Source organism: Delphinapterus leucas, chromosome 19 (assembly GCF_059928025.1).
Source record: "Delphinapterus leucas isolate spDelLeu-1000000601 "Yukka" chromosome 19, BTC_Dleu_Yukka2, whole genome shotgun sequence".
Lineage (NCBI taxonomy): Eukaryota > Metazoa > Chordata > Mammalia > Artiodactyla > Monodontidae > Delphinapterus > Delphinapterus leucas.
Window position 1 is genome coordinate 31,020,426 of NC_143147.1, and position 17,635 is coordinate 31,038,060.

A 17,635-nucleotide genomic window follows, 5' to 3' on the forward strand; every position below is an offset into this window, starting at 1 on the left:
AGCGGGATCGAGGGCAGGGGCCGCTTCCCCGGGCCTGCCGGCCGCCAGGGGCGGGCTCCTGAGCTCGGCGGGTGGTGTGCGGGCAAGGGTGGCCTCGCCGGGGCTGAGGGGCCGTGGCGACACGATGGTGGCTCCCACTGGCTTCGGGCCAGCTGCTGTCGGGCAGGAGGGCCGGCCCGGACTGCGGCTGGGCGGCGCCTAGCGCCGCGTGGGCGGGCAGGGGCGATGCCCAAGGGGCCGCGGGCCCCGGGCCCTGAAGCCTCCGGGGCCACGTCCCTGTGAGCCACGGGCCGGATCTTGGGCGGGGCGCCAAGCGCCGAAGGGTTCGCTGGCTCACGCCCGCCCTCGGCTGGGAGGGGGTGGCCAAACCCTCCGCCTCCGCCACCGCCCGGTACCCGAGACCTCCGTTCCCCCTGCCTGGGCGGGCGACGGGGTCCTGCCGGGGCGGGCTGACCGCCAGGCTGGCGGTGAGGCGCAAGCGCCAGCGAAAGTGGGCCTCAAGAGGCAGCCCGCCGTCCCCGCCCCCGTCTACGGCCATACCACCCTGAACGCGCCCGATCTCGTCTGATCTCGGAAGCTAAGCAGGGTCGGGCCTGGTTAGTACTTGGATGGGAGACCGCCTGGGAATACCGGGTGCTGTAGGCTTTTTGCCTCCCGCTCCGCCTTCTCCTTTAACTCGCCCGCGGGCGGTGGCCGCCGGCTCCGCCCGCGCTGGGGCCCCGCTGCAGGCCCCGCCTCCTCAGGCCCCTCCCACCACGGCGCGCGCGCCGGAGGGGGCGCTCCCCGCCGGCCCGGCCCGCCAGGCGGCCAGAAGGCGGCCCTGGAAGGCAGCCGCACCCCAGACGCCCCCGGGGTGCCTGGCCCGGACCCAGGCTCCGCCGCGGGCCCGGTTGCCGTCCCTTCGGCCAGCGAGCCCCTCGACCTGCACCTGGCCGCCCCCACCGGCGCCCCGCCCCGGTGCCGCCACCTGTGTGCCGGTGGGTGTGTCCCTCCACAGCTCCCTCCGGCAAAAGCCCCGCCCCCCGCCGTGTCGCCGCCGCGGCCGGGTGCGGGAGCGGGATCGAGGGCAGGGGCCGCTTCCCCGGGCCTGCCGGCCGCCAGGGGCGGGCTCCTGAGCTCGGCGGGTGGTGTGCGGGCAAGGGTGGCCTCGCCGGGGCTGAGGGGCCGTGGCGACACGATGGTGGCTCCCAGTGGCTTCGGGCCAGCTGCTGTCGGGCAGGAGGGCCGGCCCGGGCTGCGGCTGGGCGGCGCCTAGCGCCGCGTGGGCGGGCAGGGGCGATGCCCAAGGGACCGCGGGCCCCGGGCCCTGAAGCCTCCGGGGCCACGTCCCTGTGAGCGACGGGCCGGATCTTGGGCGGGGCGCCAAGCGCCGAAGGGTTCGCTGGCTCACGCCCGCCCTCGGCTGGGAGGGGGTGGCCAAACCCTCCGCCTCCGCCACCGCCCGGTACCCGAGACCTCCGTTCCCCCTGCCTGGGCGGGCGACGGGGTCCTGCCGGGGCGGGCTGACCGCCAGGCTGGCGGTGAGGCGCAAGCGCCAGCGAAAGTGGGCCTCAAGAGGCAGCCCGCCGTCCCCGCCCCCGTCTACGGCCATACCACCCTGAACGCGCCCGATCTCGTCTGATCTCGGAAGCTAAGCAGGGTCGGGCCTGGTTAGTACTTGGATGGGAGACCGCCTGGGAATACCGGGTGCTGTAGGCTTTTTGCCTCCCGCTCCGCCTTCTCCTTTAACTCGCCCGCGGGCGGTGGCCGCCGGCTCCGCCCGCGCCGGGGCCCCGCTGCAGGCCCCGCCTCCTCAGGCCCCTCCCACCACGGCGCGCGCGCCGGAGGGGGCGCTCCCCGCGGGCCCGGCCCGCCAGGCGGCCAGAAGGCGGCCCTGGAAGGCAGCCGCACCCCAGACGCCCCCGGGGTGCCTGGCCCGGACCCAGGCTCCGCCGCGGGCCCTGTTGCCGTCCCTTCGGCCAGCGAGCCCCTCGACCTGCACCTGGCCGCCCCCACCGGCGCCCCGCCCCGGTGCCGCCACCTGTGTGCCGGTGGGTGTGTCCCTCCACAGCTCCCTCCGGCAAAAGCCCCGCCCCCCGCCGTGTCGCCGCCGCGGCCGGGTGCGGGAGCGGGATCGAGGGCAGGGGCCGCTTCCCCGGGCCTGCCGGCCGCCAGGGGCGGGCTCCTGAGCTCGGCGGGTGGTGTGCGGGCAAGGGTGGCCTCGCCGGGGCTGAGGGGCCGTGGCGACACGATGGTGGCTCCCACTGGCTTCGGGCCAGCTGCTGTCGGGCAGGAGGGCCGGCCCGGACTGCGGCTGGGCGGCGCCTAGCGCCGCGTGGGCGGGCAGGGGCGATGCCCAAGGGGCCGCGGGCCCCGGGCCCTGAAGCCTCCGGGGCCACGTCCCTGTGAGCCACGGGCCGGATCTTGGGCGGGGCGCCAAGCGCCGAAGGGTTCGCTGGGTCACGCCCGCCCTCGGCTGGGAGGGGGTGGCCAAACCCTCCGCCTCCGCCACCGCCCGGTACCCGAGACCTCCGTTCCCCCTGCCTGGGCGGGCGACGGGGTCCTGCCGGGGCGGGCTGACCGCCAGGCTGGCGGTGAGGCGCAAGCGCCAGCGAAAGTGGGCCTCAAGAGGCAGCCCGCCGTCCCCGCCCCCGTCTACGGCCATACCACCCTGAACGCGCCCGATCTCGTCTGATCTCGGAAGCTAAGCAGGGTCGGGCCTGGTTAGTACTTGGATGGGAGACCGCCTGGGAATACCGGGTGCTGTAGGCTTTTTGCCTCCCGCTCCGCCTTCTCCTTTAACTCGCCCGCGGGCGGTGGCCGCCGGCTCCGCCCGCGCCGGGGCCCCGCTGCAGGCCCCGCCTCCTCAGGCCCCTCCCACCACGGCGCGCGCGCCGGAGGGGGCGCTCCCCGCCGGCCCGGCCCGCCAGGCGGCCAGAAGGCGGCCCTGGAAGGCAGCCGCACCCCAGACGCCCCCGGGGTGCCTGGCCCGGACCCAGGCTCCGCCGCGGGCCCGGTTGCCGTCCCTTCGGCCAGCGAGCCCCTCGACCTGCACCTGGCCGCCCCCACCGGCGCCCCGCCCCGGTGCCGCCACCTGTGTGCCGGTGGGTGTGTCCCTCCACAGCTCCCTCCGGCAAAAGCCCCGCCCCCCGCCGTGTCGCCGCCGCGGCCGGGTGCGGGAGCGGGATCGAGGGCAGGGGCCGCTTCCCCGGGCCTGCCGGCCGCCAGGGGCGGGCTCCTGAGCTCGGCGGGTGGTGTGCGGGCAAGGGTGGCCTCGCCGGGGCTGAGGGGCCGTGGCGACACGATGGTGGCTCCCAGTGGCTTCGGGCCAGCTGCTGTCGGGCAGGAGGGCCGGCCCGGGCTGCGGCTGGGCGGCGCCTAGCGCCGCGTGGGCGGGCAGGGGCGATGCCCAAGGGACCGCGGGCCCCGGGCCCTGAAGCCTCCGGGGCCACGTCCCTGTGAGCGACGGGCCGGATCTTGGGCGGGGCGCCAAGCGCCGAAGGGTTCGCTGGGTCACGCCCGCCCTCGGCTGGGAGGGGGTGGCCAAACCCTCCGCCTCCGCCACCGCCCGGTACCCGAGACCTCCGTTCCCCCTGCCTGGGCGGGCGACGGGGTCCTGCCGGGGCGGGCTGACCGCCAGGCTGGCGGTGAGGCGCAAGCGCCAGCGAAAGTGGGCCTCAAGAGGCAGCCCGCCGTCCCCGCCCCCGTCTACGGCCATACCACCCTGAACGCGCCCGATCTCGTCTGATCTCGGAAGCTAAGCAGGGTCGGGCCTGGTTAGTACTTGGATGGGAGACCGCCTGGGAATACCGGGTGCTGTAGGCTTTTTGCCTCCCGCTCCGCCTTCTCCTTTAACTCGCCCGCGGGCGGTGGCCGCCGGCTCCGCCCGCGCCGGGGCCCCGCTGCAGGCCCCGCCTCCTCAGGCCCCTCCCACCACGGCGCGCGCGCCTGAGGGGGCGCTCCCCGACGGCCCGGCCCGCCAGGCGGCCAGAAGGCGGCCCTGGAAGGCAGCCGCACCCCAGACGCCCCCGGGGTCCCTGGCCCGGACCCAGGCTCCGCCGCGGGCCCGGTTGCCGTCCCTTCGGCCAGCGAGCCCCTCGACCTGCACCTGGCCGCCCCCACCGGCGCCCCGCCCCGGTGCCGCCACCTGTGTGCCGGTGGGTGTGTCCCTCCACAGCTCCCTCCGGCAAAAGCCCCGCCCCCCGCCGTGTCGCCGCCGCGGCCGGGTGCGGGAGCGGGATCGAGGGCAGGGGCCCCTTCCCCGGGCCTGCCGGCCGCCAGGGGCGGGCTCCTGAGCTCGGCGGGTGGTGTGCGGGCAAGGGTGGCCTCGCCGGGGCTGAGGGGCCGTGGCGACACGATGGTGGCTCCCAGTGGCTTCGGGCCAGCTGCTGTCGGGCAGGAGGGCCGGCCCGGGCTGCGGCTCGGCGGCGCCTAGCGCCGCGTGGGCGGGCAGGGGCGATGCCCAAGGGACCGCGGGCCCCGGGCCCTGAAGCCTCCGGGGCCACGTCCCTGTGAGCGACGGGCCGGATCTTGGGCGGGGCGCCAAGCGCCGAAGGGTTCGCTGGCTCACGCCCGCCCTCGGCTGGGAGGGGGTGGCCAAACCCTCCGCCTCCGCCACCGCCCGGTACCCGAGACCTCCGTTCCCCCTGCCTGGGCGGGCGACGGGGTCCTGCCGGGGCGGGCTGACCGCCAGGCTGGCGGTGAGGCGCAAGCGCCAGCGAAAGTGGGCCTCAAGAGGCAGCCCGCCATCCCCGCCCCCGTCTACGGCCATACCACCCTGAACGCGCCCGATCTCGTCTGATCTCGGAAGCTAAGCAGGGTCAGGTCTGGTTAGTACTTGGATGGGACACCGCCTGGGAATACCGGGTGCTGTAGGCTTTTTGCCTCCCGCTCCGCCTTCTCCTTTAACTCGCCCGCGGGCGGTGGCCGCCGGCTCCGCCCGCGCCGGGGCCCCGCTGCAGGCCCCGCCTCCTCAGGCCCCTCCCACCACGGCGCGCGCGCCGGAGGGGGCGCTCCCCGCGGGCCCGGCCCGCCAGGCGGCCAGAAGGCGGCCCTGGAAGGCAGCCGCACCCCAGACGCCCCCGGGGTGCCTGGCCCGGACCCAGGCTCCGCCGCGGGCCCGGTTGCCGTCCCTTCGGCCAGCGAGCCCCTCGACCTGCACCTGGCCGCCCCCACCGGCGCCCCGCCCCGGTGCCGCCACCTGTGTGCCGGTGGGTGTGTCCCTCCACAGCTCCCTCCGGCAAAAGCCCCGCCCCCCGCCGTGTCGCCGCCGCGGCCGGGTGCGGGAGCGGGATCGAGGGCAGGGGCCGCTTCCCCGGGCCTGCCGGCCGCCAGGGGCGGGCTCCTGAGCTCGGCGGGTGGTGTGCGGGCAAGGGTGGCCTCGCCGGGGCTGAGGGGCCGTGGCGACACGATGGTGGCTCCCAGTGGCTTCGGGCCAGCTGCTGTCGGGCAGGAGGGCCGGCCCGGGCTGCGGCTGGGCGGCGCCTAGCGCCGCGTTGGCGGGCAGGGGCGATGCCCAAGGGACCGCGGGCCCCGGGCCCTGAAGCCTCCGGGGCCACGTCCCTGTGAGCGACGGGCCGGATCTTGGGCGGGGCGCCAAGCGCCGAAGGGTTCGCTGGGTCACGCCCGCCCTCGGCTGGGAGGGGGTGGCCAAACCCTCCGCCTCCGCCACCGCCCGGTACCCGAGACCTCCGTTCCCCCTGCCTGGGCGGGCGACGGGGTCCTGCCGGGGCGGGCTGACCGCCAGGCTGGCGGTGAGGCGCAAGCGCCAGCGAAAGTGGGCCTCAAGAGGCAGCCCGCCGTCCCCGCCCCCGTCTACGGCCATACCACCCTGAACGCGCCCGATCTCGTCTGATCTCGGAAGCTAAGCAGGGTCGGGCCTGGTTAGTACTTGGATGGGAGACCGCCTGGGAATACCGGGTGCTGTAGGCTTTTTGCCTCCCGCTCCGCCTTCTCCTTTAACTCGCCCGCGGGCGGTGGCCGCCGGCTCCGCCCGCGCCGGGGCCCCGCTGCAGGCCCCGCCTCCTCAGGCCCCTCCCACCACGGCGCGCGCGCCGGAGGGGGCGCTCCCCGACGGCCCGGGCCGCCAGGCGGCCAGAAGGCGGCCCTGGAAGGCAGCCGCACCCCAGACGCCCCCGGGGTGCCTGGCCCGGACCCAGGCTCCGCCGCGGGCCCGGTTGCCGTCCCTTCGGCCAGCGAGCCCCTCGACCTGCACCTGGCCGCCCCCACCGGCGCCCCGCCCCGGTGCCGCCACCTGTGTGCCGGTGGGTGTGTCCCTCCACAGCTCCCTCCGGCAAAAGCCCCGCCCCCCGCCGTGTCGCCGCCGCGGCCGGGTGCGGGAGCGGGATCGAGGGCAGGGGCCCCTTCCCCGGGCCTGCCGGCCGCCAGGGGCGGGCTCCTGAGCTCGGCGGGTGGTGTGCGGGCAAGGGTGGCCTCGCCGGGGCTGAGGGGCCGTGGCGACACGATGGTGGCTCCCAGTGGCTTCGGGCCAGCTGCTGTCGGGCAGGAGGGCCGGCCCGGGCTGCGGCTCGGCGGCGCCTAGCGCCGCGTGGGCGGGCAGGGGCGATGCCCAAGGGACCGCGGGCCCCGGGCCCTGAAGCCTCCGGGGCCACGTCCCTGTGAGCGACGGGCCGGATCTTTGGCGGGGCGCCAAGCGCCGAAGGGTTCGCTGGCTCACGCCCGCCCTCGGCTGGGAGGGGGTGGCCAAACCCTCCGCCTCCGCCACCGCCCGGTACCCGAGACCTCCGTTCCCCCTGCCTGGGCGGGCGACGGGGTCCTGCCGGGGCGGGCTGACCGCCAGGCTGGCGGTGAGGCGCAAGCGCCAGCGAAAGTGGGCCTCAAGAGGCAGCCCGCCGTCCCCGCCCCCGTCTACGGCCATACCACCCTGAACGCGCCCGATCTCGTCTGATCTCGGAAGCTAAGCAGGGTCGGGTCTGGTTAGTACTTGGATGGGACACCGCCTGGGAATACCGGGTGCTGTAGGCTTTTTGCCTCCCGCTCCGCCTTCTCCTTTAACTCGCCCGCGGGCGGTGGCCGCCGGCTCCGCCCGCGCCGGGGCCCCGCTGCAGGCCCCGCCTCCTCAGGCCCCTCCCACCACGGCGCGCGCGCCGGAGGGTGCGCTCCCCGCGGGCCCGGCCCGCCAGGCGGCCAGAAGGCGGCCCTGGAAGGCAGCCGCACCCCAGACGCCCCCGGGGTGCCTGGCCCGGACCCAGGCTCCGCCGCGGGCCCGGTTGCCGTCCCTTCGGCCAGCGAGCCCCTCGACCTGCACCTGGCCGCCCCCACCGGCGCCCCGCCCCGGTGCCGCCACCTGTGTGCCGGTGGGTGTGTCCCTCCACAGCTCCCTCCGGCAAAAGCCCCGCCCCCCGCCGTGTCGCCGCCGCGGCCGGGTGCGGGAGCGGGATCGAGGGCAGGGGCCCCTTCCCCGGGCCTGCCGGCCGCCAGGGGCGGGCTCCTGAGCTCGGCGGGTGGTGTGCGGGCAAGGGTGGCCTCGCCGGGGCTGAGGGGCCGTGGCGACACGATGGTGGCTCCCAGTGGCTTCGGGCCAGCTGCTGTCGGGCAGGAGGGCCGGCCCGGGCTGCGGCTGGGCGGCGCCTAGCGCCGCGTGGGCGGGCAGGGGCGATGCCCAAGGGACCGCGGGCCCCGGGCCCTGAAGCCTCCGGGGCCACGTCCCTGTGAGCGACGGGCCGGATCTTGGGCGGGGCGCCAAGCGCCGAAGGGTTCGCTGGGTCACGCCCGCCCTCGGCTGGGAGGGGGTGGCCAAACCCTCCGCCTCCGCCACCGCCCGGTACCCGAGACCTCCGTTCCCCCTGCCTGGGCGGGCGACGGGGTCCTGCCGGGGCGGGCTGACCGCCAGGCTGGCGGTGAGGCGCAAGCGCCAGCGAAAGTGGGCCTCAAGAGGCAGCCCGCCGTCCCCGCCCCCGTCTACGGCCATACCACCCTGAACGCGCCCGATCTCGTCTGATCTCGGAAGCTAAGCAGGGTCGGGCCTGGTTAGTACTTGGATGGGAGACCGCCTGGGAATACCGGGTGCTGTAGGCTTTTTGCCTCCCGCTCCGCCTTCTCCTTTAACTCGCCCGCGGGCGGTGGCCTCCGGCTCCGCCCGCGCCGGGGCCCCGCTGCAGGCCCCGCCTCCTCAGGCCCCTCCCACCACGGCGCGCGCGCCGGAGGGGGCGCTCCCCGACGGCCCGGCCCGCCAGGCGGCCAGAAGGCGGCCCTGGAAGGCAGCCGCACCCCAGACGCCCCCGGGGTGCCTGGCCCGGACCCAGGCTCCGCCGCGGGCCCGGTTGCCGTCCCTTCGGCCAGCGAGCCCCTCGACCTGCACCTGGCTGCCCCCACCGGCGCCCCGCCCCGGTGCCGCCACCTGTGTGCCGGTGGGTGTGTCCCTCCACAGCTCCCTCCGGCAAAAGCCCCGCCCCCCGCCGTGTCGCCGCCGCGGCCGGGTGCGGGAGCGGGATCGAGGGCAGGGGCCCCTTCCCCGGGCCTGCCGGCCGCCAGGGGCGGGCTCCTGAGCTCGGCGGGTGGTGTGCGGGCAAGGGTGGCCTCGCCGGGGCTGAGGGGCCGTGGCGACACGATGGTGGCTCCCAGTGGCTTCGGGCCAGCTGCTGTCGGGCAGGAGGGCCGGCCCGGGCTGCGGCTCGGCGGCGCCTAGCGCCGCGTGGGCGGGCAGGGGCGATGCCCAAGGGACCGCGGGCCCCGGGCCCTGAAGCCTCCGGGGCCACGTCCCTGTGAGCGACGGGCCGGATCTTGGGCGGGGCGCCAAGCGCCGAAGGGTTCGCTGGGTCACGCCCGCCCTCGGCTGGGAGGGGGTGGCCAAACCCTCCGCCTCCGCCACCGCCCGGTACCCGAGACCTCCGTTCCCCCTGCCTGGGCGGGCGACGGGGTCCTGCCGGGGCGGGCTGACCGCCAGGCTGGCGGTGAGGCGCAAGCGCCAGCGAAAGTGGGCCTCAAGAGGCAGCCCTCCATCCCCGCCCCCGTCTACGGCCATACCACCCTGAACGCGCCCGATCTCGTCTGATCTCGGAAGCTAAGCAGGGTCGGGCCTGGTTAGTACTTGGATGGGAGACCGCCTGGGAATACCGGGTGCTGTAGGCTTTTTGCCTCCCGCTCCGCCTTCTCCTTTAACTCGCCCGCGGGCGGTGGCCGCCGGCTCCGCCCGCGCCGGGGCCCCGCTGCAGGCCCCGCCTCCTCAGGCCCCTCCCACCACGGCGCGCGCCGGAGGGGGCGCTCCCCGCGGGCCCGGCCCGCCAGGCGGCCAGAAGGCGGCCCTGGAAGGCAGCCGCACCCCAGACGCCCCCGGGGTGCCTGGCCCGGACCCAGGCTCCGCCGCGGGCCCGGTTGCCGTCCCTTCGGCCAGCGAGCCCCTCGACCTGCACCTGGCCGCCCCCACCGGCGCCCCGCCCCGGTGCCGCCACCTGTGTGCCAGTGGGTGTGTCCCTCCACAGCTCCCTCCGGCAAAAGCCCCGCCCCCCGCCGTGTCGCCGCCGCGGCCGGGTGCGGGAGCGGGATCGAGGGCAGGGGCCGCTTCCCCGGGCCTGCCGGCCGCCAGGGGCGGGCTCCTGAGCTCGGCGGGTGGTGTGCGGGCAAGGGTGGCCTCGCCGGGGCTGAGGGGCCGTGGCGACACGATGGTGGCTCCCAGTGGCTTCGGGCCAGCTGCTGTCGGGCAGGAGGGCCGGCCCGGGCTGCGGCTGGGCGGCGCCTAGCGCCGCGTGGGCGGGCAGGGGCGATGCCCAAGGGACCGCGGGCCCCGGGCCCTGAAGCCTCCGGGGCCACGTCCCTGTGAGCGACGGGCCGGATCTTGGGCGGGGCGCCAAGCGCCGAAGGGTTCGCTGGCTCACGCCCGCCCTCGGCTGGGAGGGGGTGGCCAAACCCTCCGCCTCCGCCACCGCCCGGTACCCGAGACCTCCGTTCCCCCTGCCTGGGCGGGCGACGGGGTCCTGCCGGGGCGGGCTGACCGCCAGGCTGGCGGTGAGGCGCAAGCGCCAGCGAAAGTGGGCCTCAAGAGGCAGCCCGCCGTCCCCGCCCCCGTCTACGGCCATACCACCCTGAACGCGCCCGATCTCGTCTGATCTCGGAAGCTAAGCAGGGTCGGGCCTGGTTAGTACTTGGATGGGAGACCGCCTGGGAATACCGGGTGCTGTAGGCTTTTTGCCTCCCGCTCCGCCTTCTCCTTTAACTCGCCCGCGGGCGGTGGCCGCCGGCTCCGCCCGCGCCAGGGCCCCGCTGCAGGCCCCGCCTCCTCAGGCCCCTCCCACCACGGCGCGCGCGCCGGAGGGGGCGCTCCCCGCCGGCCCGGCCCGCCAGGCGGCCAGAAGGCGGCCCTGGAAGGCAGCCGCACCCCAGACGCCCCCGGGGTGCCTGGCCCGGACCCAGGCTCCGCCGCGGGCCCTGTTGCCGTCCCTTCGGCCAGCGAGCCCCTCGACCTGCACCTGGCCGCCCCCACCGGCGCCCCGCCCCGGTGCCGCCACCTGTGTGCCGGTGGGTGTGTCCCTCCACAGCTCCCTCCGGCAAAAGCCCCGCCCCCCGCCGTGTCGCCGCCGCGGCCGGGTGCGGGAGCGGGATCGAGGGCAGGGGCCGCTTCCCCGGGCCTGCCGGCCGCCAGGGGCGGGCTCCTGAGCTCGGCGGGTGGTGTGCGGGCAAGGGTGGCCTCGCCGGGGCTGAGGGGCCGTGGCGACACGATGGTGGCTCCCAGTGGCTTCGGGCCAGCTGCTGTCGGGCAGGAGGGCCGGCCCGGGCTGCGGCTGGGCGGCGCCTAGCGCCGCGTGGGCGGGCAGGGGCGATGCCCAAGGGACCGCGGGCCCCGGGCCCTGAAGCCTCCGGGGCCACGTCCCTGTGAGCGACGGGCCGGATCTTGGGCGGGGCGCCAAGCGCCGAAGGGTTCGCTGGCTCACGCCCGCCCTCGGCTGGGAGGGGGTGGCCAAACCCTCCGCCTCCGCCACCGCCCGGTACCCGAGACCTCCGTTCCCCCTGCCTGGGCGGGCGACGGGGTCCTGCCGGGGCGGGCTGACCGCCAGGCTGGCGGTGAGGCGCAAGCGCCAGCGAAAGTGGGCCTCAAGAGGCAGCCCGCCGTCCCCGCCCCCGTCTACGGCCATACCACCCTGAACGCGCCCGATCTCGTCTGATCTCGGAAGCTAAGCAGGGTCGGGCCTGGTTAGTACTTGGATGGGAGACCGCCTGGGAATACCGGGTGCTGTAGGCTTTTTGCCTCCCGCTCCGCCTTCTCCTTTAACTCGCCCGCGGGCGGTGGCCGCCGGCTCCGCCCGCGCCGGGGCCCCGCTGCAGGCCCCGCCTCCTCAGGCCCCTCCCACCACGGCGCGCGCGCCGGAGGGGGCGCTCCCCGCCGGCCCGGCCCGCCAGGCGGCCAGAAGGCGGCCCTGGAAGGCAGCCGCACCCCAGACGCCCCCGGGGTGCCTGGCCCGGACCCAGGCTCCGCCGCGGGCCCGGTTGCCGTCCCTTCGGCCAGCGAGCCCCTCGACCTGCACCTGGCCGCCCCCACCGGCGCCCCGCCCCGGTGCCGCCACCTGTGTGCCGGTGGGTGTGTCCCTCCACAGCTCCCTCCGGCAAAAGCCCCGCCCCCCGCCGTGTCGCCGCCGCGGCCGGGTGCGGGAGCGGGATCGAGGGCAGGGGCCGCTTCCCCGGGCCTGCCGGCCGCCAGGGGCGGGCTCCTGAGCTCGGCGGGTGGTGTGCGGGCAAGGGTGGCCTCGCCGGGGCTGAGGGGCCGTGGCGACACGATGGTGGCTCCCACTGGCTTCGGGCCAGCTGCTGTCGGGCAGGAGGGCCGGCCCGGGCTGCGGCTGGGCGGCGCCTAGCGCCGCGTGGGCGGGCAGGGGCGATGCCCAAGGGACCGCGGGCCCCGGGCCCTGAAGCCTCCGGGGCCACGTCCCTGTGAGCGACGGGCCGGATCTTGGGCGGGGCGCCAAGCGCCGAAGGGTTCGCTGGGTCACGCCCGCCCTCGGCTGGGAGGGGGTGGCCAAACCCTCCGCCTCCGCCACCGCCCGGTACCCGAGACCTCCGTTCCCCCTGCCTGGGCGGGCGACGGGGTCCTGCCGGGGCGGGCTGACCGCCAGGCTGGCGGTGAGGCGCAAGCGCCAGCGAAAGTGGGCCTCAAGAGGCAGCCCGCCGTCCCCGCCCCCGTCTACGGCCATACCACCCTGAACGCGCCCGATCTCGTCTGATCTCGGAAGCTAAGCAGGGTCGGGCCTGGTTAGTACTTGGATGGGAGACCGCCTGGGAATACCGGGTGCTGTAGGCTTTTTGCCTCCCGCTCCGCCTTCTCCTTTAACTCGCCCGCGGGCGGTGGCCGCCGGCTCCGCCCGCGCCGGGGCCCCGCTGCAGGCCCCGCCTCCTCAGGCCCCTCCCACCACGGCGCGCGCGCCGGAGGGGGCGCTCCCCGCCGGCCCGGCCCGCCAGGCGGCCAGAAGGCGGCCCTGGAAGGCAGCCGCACCCCAGACGCCCCCGGGGTGCCTGGCCCGGACCCAGGCTCCGCCGCGGGCCCGGTTGCCGTCCCTTCGGCCAGCGAGCCCCTCGACCTGCACCTGGCCGCCCCCACCGGCGCCCCGCCCCGGTGCCGCCACCTGTGTGCCGGTGGGTGTGTCCCTCCACAGCTCCCTCCGGCAAAAGCCCCGCCCCCCGCCGTGTCGCCGCCGCGGCCGGGTGCGGGAGCGGGATCGAGGGCAGGGGCCGCTTCCCCGGGCCTGCCGGCCGCCAGGGGCGGGCTCCTGAGCTCGGCGGGTGGTGTGCGGGCAAGGGTGGCCTCGCCGGGGCTGAGGGGCCGTGGCGACACGATGGTGGCTCCCAGTGGCTTCGGGCCAGCTGCTGTCGGGCAGGAGGGCCGGCCCGGGCTGCGGCTGGGCGGCGCCTAGCGCCGCGTGGGCGGGCAGGGGCGATGCCCAAGGGACCGCGGGCCCCGGGCCCTGAAGCCTCCGGGGCCACGTCCCTGTGAGCGACGGGCCGGATCTTGGGCGGGGCGCCAAGCGCCGAAGGGTTCGCTGGGTCACGCCCGCCCTCGGCTGGGAGGGGGTGGCCAAACCCTCCGCCTCCGCCACCGCCCGGTACCCGAGACCTCCGTTCCCCCTGCCTGGGCGGGCGACGGGGTCCTGCCGGGGCGGGCTGACCGCCAGGCTGGCGGTGAGGCGCAAGCGCCAGCGAAAGTGGGCCTCAAGAGGCAGCCCGCCGTCCCCGCCCCCGTCTACGGCCATACCACCCTGAACGCGCAAGATCTCGTCTGATCTCGGAAGCTAAGCAGGGTCGGGCCTGGTTAGTACTTGGATGGGAGACCGCCTGGGAATACCGGGTGCTGTAGGCTTTTTGCCTCCCGCTCCGCCTTCTCCTTTAACTCGCCCGCGGGCGGTGGCCGCCGGCTCCGCCCGCGCCGGGGCCCCGCTGCAGGCCCCGCCTCCTCAGGCCCCTCCCACCACGGCGCGCGCGCCGGAGGGGGCGCTCCCCGCCGGCCCGGCCCGCCAGGCGGCCAGAAGGCGGCCCTGGAAGGCAGCCGCACCCCAGACGCCCCCGGGGTGCCTGGCCCGGACCCAGGCTCCGCCGCGGGCCCGGTTGCCGTCCCTTCGGCCAGCGAGCCCCTCGACCTGCACCTGGCCGCCCCCACCGGCGCCCCGCCCCGGTGCCGCCACCTGTGTGCCGGTGGGTGTGTCCCTCCACAGCTCCCTCCGGCAAAAGCCCCGCCCCCCGCCGTGTCGCCGCCGCGGCCGGGTGCGGGAGCGGGATCGAGGGCAGGGGCCGCTTCCCCGGGCCTGCCGGCCGCCAGGGGCGGGCTCCTGAGCTCGGCGGGTGGTGTGCGGGCAAGGGTGGCCTCGCCGGGGCTGAGGGGCCGTGGCGACACGATGGTGGCTCCCAGTGGCTTCGGGCCAGCTGCTGTCGGGCAGGAGGGCCGGCCCGGGCTGCGGCTGGGCGGCGCCTAGCGCCGCGTTGGCGGGCAGGGGCGATGCCCAAGGGACCGCGGGCCCCGGGCCCTGAAGCCTCCGGGGCCACGTCCCTGTGAGCGACGGGCCGGATCTTGGGCGGGGCGCCAAGCGCCGAAGGGTTCGCTGGGTCACGCCCGCCCTCGGCTGGGAGGGGGTGGCCAAACCCTCCGCCTCCGCCACCGCCCGGTACCCGAGACCTCCGTTCCCCCTGCCTGGGCGGGCGACGGGGTCCTGCCGGGGCGGGCTGACCGCCAGGCTGGCGGTGAGGCGCAAGCGCCAGCGAAAGTGGGCCTCAAGAGGCAGCCCGCCGTCCCCGCCCCCGTCTACGGCCATACCACCCTGAACGCGCCCGATCTCGTCTGATCTCGGAAGCTAAGCAGGGTCGGGCCTGGTTAGTACTTGGATGGGAGACCGCCTGGGAATACCGGGTGCTGTAGGCTTTTTGCCTCCCGCTCCGCCTTCTCCTTTAACTCGCCCGCGGGCGGTGGCCGCCGGCTCCGCCCGCGCCGGGGCCCCGCTGCAGGCCCCGCCTCCTCAGGCCCCTCCCACCACGGCGCGCGCGCCGGAGGGGGCGCTCCCCGACGGCCCGGGCCGCCAGGCGGCCAGAAGGCGGCCCTGGAAGGCAGCCGCACCCCAGACGCCCCCGGGGTGCCTGGCCCGGACCCAGGCTCCGCCGCGGGCCCGGTTGCCGTCCCTTCGGCCAGCGAGCCCCTCGACCTGCACCTGGCCGCCCACACCGGCGCCCCGCCCCGGTGCCGCCACCTGTGTGCCGGTGGGTGTGTCCCTCCACAGCTCCCTCCGGCAAAAGCCCCGCCCCCCGCCGTGTCGCCGCCGCGGCCGGGTGCGGGAGCGGGATCGAGGGCAGGGGCCCCTTCCCCGGGCCTGCCGGCCGCCAGGGGCGGGCTCCTGAGCTCGGCGGGTGGTGTGCGGGCAAGGGTGGCCTCGCCGGGGCTGAGGGGCCGTGGCGACACGATGGTGGCTCCCAGTGGCTTCGGGCCAGCTGCTGTCGGGCAGGAGGGCCGGCCCGGGCTGCGGCTCGGCGGCGCCTAGCGCCGCGTGGGCGGGCAGGGGCGATGCCCAAGGGACCGCGGGCCCCGGGCCCTGAAGCCTCCGGGGCCACGTCCCTGTGAGCGACGGGCCGGATCTTTGGCGGGGCGCCAAGCGCCGAAGGGTTCGCTGGCTCACGCCCGCCCTCGGCTGGGAGGGGGTGGCCAAACCCTCCGCCTCCGCCACCGCCCGGTACCCGAGACCTCCGTTCCCCCTGCCTGGGCGGGCGACGGGGTCCTGCCGGGGCGGGCTGACCGCCAGGCTGGCGGTGAGGCGCAAGCGCCAGCGAAAGTGGGCCTCAAGAGGCAGCCCGCCGTCCCCGCCCCCGTCTACGGCCATACCACCCTGAACGCGCCCGATCTCGTCTGATCTCGGAAGCTAAGCAGGGTCGGGCCTGGTTAGTACTTGGATGGGAGACCGCCTGGGAATACCGGGTGCTGTAGGCTTTTTGCCTCCCGCTCCGCCTTCTCCTTTAACTCGCCCGCGGGCGGTGGCCGCCGGCTCCGCCCGCGCCGGGGCCCCGCTGCAGGCCCCGCCTCCTCAGGCCCCTCCCACCACGGCGCGCGCGCCGGAGGGTGCGCTCCCCGCGGGCCCGGCCCGCCAGGCGGCCAGAAGGCGGCCCTGGAAGGCAGCCGCACCCCAGACGCCCCCGGGGTGCCTGGCCCGGACCCAGGCTCCGCCGCGGGCCCGGTTGCCGTCCCTTCGGCCAGCGAGCCCCTCGACCTGCACCTGGCCGCCCCCACCGGCGCCCCGCCCCGGTGCCGCCACCTGTGTGCCGGTGGGTGTGTCCCTCCACAGCTCCCTCCGGCAAAAGCCCCGCCCCCCGCCGTGTCGCCGCCGCGGCCGGGTGCGGGAGCGGGATCGAGGGCAGGGGCCCCTTCCCCGGGCCTGCCGGCCGCCAGGGGCGGGCTCCTGAGCTCGGCGGGTGGTGTGCGGGCAAGGGTGGCCTCGCCGGGGCTGAGGGGCCGTGGCGACACGATGGTGGCTCCCAGTGGCTTCGGGCCAGCTGCTGTCGGGCAGGAGGGCCGGCCCGGGCTGCGGCTGGGCGGCGCCTAGCGCCGCGTGGGCGGGCAGGGGCGATGCCCAAGGGACCGCGGGCCCCGGGCCCTGAAGCCTCCGGGGCCACGTCCCTGTGAGCGACGGGCCGGATCTTGGGCGGGGCGCCAAGCGCCGAAGGGTTCGCTGGGTCACGCCCGCCCTCGGCTGGGAGGGGGTGGCCAAACCCTCCGCCTCCGCCACCGCCCGGTACCCGAGACCTCCGTTCCCCCTGCCTGGGCGGGCGACGGGGTCCTGCCGGGGCGGGCTGACCGCCAGGCTGGCGGTGAGGCGCAAGCGCCAGCGAAAGTGGGCCTCAAGAGGCAGCCCGCCGTCCCCGCCCCCGTCTACGGCCATACCACCCTGAACGCGCCCGATCTCGTCTGATCTCGGAAGCTAAGCAGGGTCGGGCCTGGTTAGTACTTGGATGGGAGACCGCCTGGGAATACCGGGTGCTGTAGGCTTTTTGCCTCCCGCTCCGCCTTCTCCTTTAACTCGCCCGCGGGCGGTGGCCTCCGGCTCCGCCCGCGCCGGGGCCCCGCTGCAGGCCCCGCCTCCTCAGGCCCCTCCCACCACGGCGCGCGCGCCGGAGGGGGCGCTCCCCGACGGCCCGGCCCGCCAGGCGGCCAGAAGGCGGCCCTGGAAGGCAGCCGCACCCCAGACGCCCCCGGGGTGCCTGGCCCGGACCCAGGCTCCGCCGCGGGCCCGGTTGCCGTCCCTTCGGCCAGCGAGCCCCTCGACCTGCACCTGGCTGCCCCCACCGGCGCCCCGCCCCGGTGCCGCCACCTGTGTGCCGGTGGGTGTGTCCCTCCACAGCTCCCTCCGGCAAAAGCCCCGCCCCCCGCCGTGTCGCCGCCGCGGCCGGGTGCGGGAGCGGGATCGAGGGCAGGGGCCGCTTCCCCGGGCCTGCCGGCCGCCAGGGGCGGGCTCCTGAGCTCGGCGGGTGGTGTGCGGGCAAGGGTGGCCTCGCCGGGGCTGAGGGGCCGTGGCGACACGATGGTGGCTCCCAGTGGCTTCGGGCCAGCTGCTGTCGGGCAGGAGGGCCGGCCCGGGCTGCGGCTGGGCGGCGCCTAGCGCCGCGTGGGCGGGCAGGGGCGATGCCCAAGGGACCGCGGGCCCCGGGCCCTGAAGCCTCCGGGGCCACGTCCCTGTGAGCGACGGGCCGGATCTTGGGCGGGGCGCCAAGCGCCGAAGGGTTCGCTGGGTCACGCCCGCCCTCGGCTGGGAGGGGGTGGCCAAACCCTCCGCCTCCGCCACCGCCCGGTACCCGAGACCTCCGTTCCCCCTGCCTGGGCGGGCGACGGGGTCCTGCCGGGGCGGGCTGACCGCCAGGCTGGCGGTGAGGCGCAAGCGCCAGCGAAAGTGGGCCTCAAGAGGCAGCCCTCCATCCCCGCCCCCGTCTACGGCCATACCACCCTGAACGCGCCCGATCTCGTCTGATCTCGGAAGCTAAGCAGGGTCGGGCCTGGTTAGTACTTGGATGGGAGACCGCCTGGGAATACCGGGTGCTGTAGGCTTTTTGCCTCCCGCTCCGCCTTCTCCTTTAACTCGCCCGCGGGCGGTGGCCGCCGGCTCCGCCCGCGCCGGGGCCCCGCTGCAGGCCCCGCCTCCTCAGGCCCCTCCCACCACGGCGCGCGCGCCGGAGGGGGCGCTCCCCGCCG

The 17,635-nt window shown here is 77.2% G+C and overlaps 17 non-coding genes across 17 annotated transcripts; all 17 read left to right on the forward strand.

Annotated features, from left to right (window-relative positions):
• The first annotated feature begins 526 nt into the window (after nt 1-526).
• Nucleotides 527-645, forward strand: LOC149746438 (5S ribosomal RNA). The gene has a single exon (XR_016389468.1). It is a non-coding gene; the product is annotated as a 5S ribosomal RNA (ribosomal RNA).
• A 934-nt stretch (nt 646-1,579) lies between these two features.
• On the forward strand, nt 1,580-1,698 carry LOC149746439 (5S ribosomal RNA). The gene has a single exon (XR_016389469.1). It is a non-coding gene; the product is annotated as a 5S ribosomal RNA (ribosomal RNA).
• Nucleotides 1,699-2,632: 934 nt separating this feature from the next.
• LOC149746440 (5S ribosomal RNA) lies at nt 2,633-2,751 on the forward strand. Its single transcript, XR_016389470.1, has one exon. It is a non-coding gene; the product is annotated as a 5S ribosomal RNA (ribosomal RNA).
• Nucleotides 2,752-3,685: 934 nt separating this feature from the next.
• On the forward strand, nt 3,686-3,804 carry LOC149746441 (5S ribosomal RNA). The gene has a single exon (XR_016389471.1). It is a non-coding gene; the product is annotated as a 5S ribosomal RNA (ribosomal RNA).
• A 934-nt stretch (nt 3,805-4,738) lies between these two features.
• Nucleotides 4,739-4,857, forward strand: LOC149746442 (5S ribosomal RNA). Its single transcript, XR_016390377.1, has one exon. It is a non-coding gene; the product is annotated as a 5S ribosomal RNA (ribosomal RNA).
• A 934-nt stretch (nt 4,858-5,791) lies between these two features.
• LOC149746443 (5S ribosomal RNA) lies at nt 5,792-5,910 on the forward strand. Its single transcript, XR_016389473.1, has one exon. It is a non-coding gene; the product is annotated as a 5S ribosomal RNA (ribosomal RNA).
• A 934-nt stretch (nt 5,911-6,844) lies between these two features.
• On the forward strand, nt 6,845-6,963 carry LOC149746444 (5S ribosomal RNA). Its single transcript, XR_016390173.1, has one exon. It is a non-coding gene; the product is annotated as a 5S ribosomal RNA (ribosomal RNA).
• Nucleotides 6,964-7,897: 934 nt separating this feature from the next.
• LOC149746445 (5S ribosomal RNA) lies at nt 7,898-8,016 on the forward strand. Its single transcript, XR_016389474.1, has one exon. It is a non-coding gene; the product is annotated as a 5S ribosomal RNA (ribosomal RNA).
• Nucleotides 8,017-8,950: 934 nt separating this feature from the next.
• Nucleotides 8,951-9,069, forward strand: LOC149746446 (5S ribosomal RNA). The gene has a single exon (XR_016389475.1). It is a non-coding gene; the product is annotated as a 5S ribosomal RNA (ribosomal RNA).
• Nucleotides 9,070-10,001: 932 nt separating this feature from the next.
• Nucleotides 10,002-10,120, forward strand: LOC149746447 (5S ribosomal RNA). Its single transcript, XR_016389476.1, has one exon. It is a non-coding gene; the product is annotated as a 5S ribosomal RNA (ribosomal RNA).
• A 934-nt stretch (nt 10,121-11,054) lies between these two features.
• Nucleotides 11,055-11,173, forward strand: LOC149746448 (5S ribosomal RNA). The gene has a single exon (XR_016389477.1). It is a non-coding gene; the product is annotated as a 5S ribosomal RNA (ribosomal RNA).
• Nucleotides 11,174-12,107: 934 nt separating this feature from the next.
• LOC149746449 (5S ribosomal RNA) lies at nt 12,108-12,226 on the forward strand. The gene has a single exon (XR_016389479.1). It is a non-coding gene; the product is annotated as a 5S ribosomal RNA (ribosomal RNA).
• A 934-nt stretch (nt 12,227-13,160) lies between these two features.
• LOC149746450 (5S ribosomal RNA) lies at nt 13,161-13,279 on the forward strand. The gene has a single exon (XR_016390380.1). It is a non-coding gene; the product is annotated as a 5S ribosomal RNA (ribosomal RNA).
• Nucleotides 13,280-14,213: 934 nt separating this feature from the next.
• LOC149746451 (5S ribosomal RNA) lies at nt 14,214-14,332 on the forward strand. Its single transcript, XR_016389480.1, has one exon. It is a non-coding gene; the product is annotated as a 5S ribosomal RNA (ribosomal RNA).
• A 934-nt stretch (nt 14,333-15,266) lies between these two features.
• On the forward strand, nt 15,267-15,385 carry LOC149746452 (5S ribosomal RNA). Its single transcript, XR_016389481.1, has one exon. It is a non-coding gene; the product is annotated as a 5S ribosomal RNA (ribosomal RNA).
• Nucleotides 15,386-16,319: 934 nt separating this feature from the next.
• On the forward strand, nt 16,320-16,438 carry LOC149746453 (5S ribosomal RNA). Its single transcript, XR_016389482.1, has one exon. It is a non-coding gene; the product is annotated as a 5S ribosomal RNA (ribosomal RNA).
• A 934-nt stretch (nt 16,439-17,372) lies between these two features.
• LOC149746454 (5S ribosomal RNA) lies at nt 17,373-17,491 on the forward strand. Its single transcript, XR_016389483.1, has one exon. It is a non-coding gene; the product is annotated as a 5S ribosomal RNA (ribosomal RNA).
• The last annotated feature ends 144 nt before the right edge of the window (nt 17,492-17,635 follow it).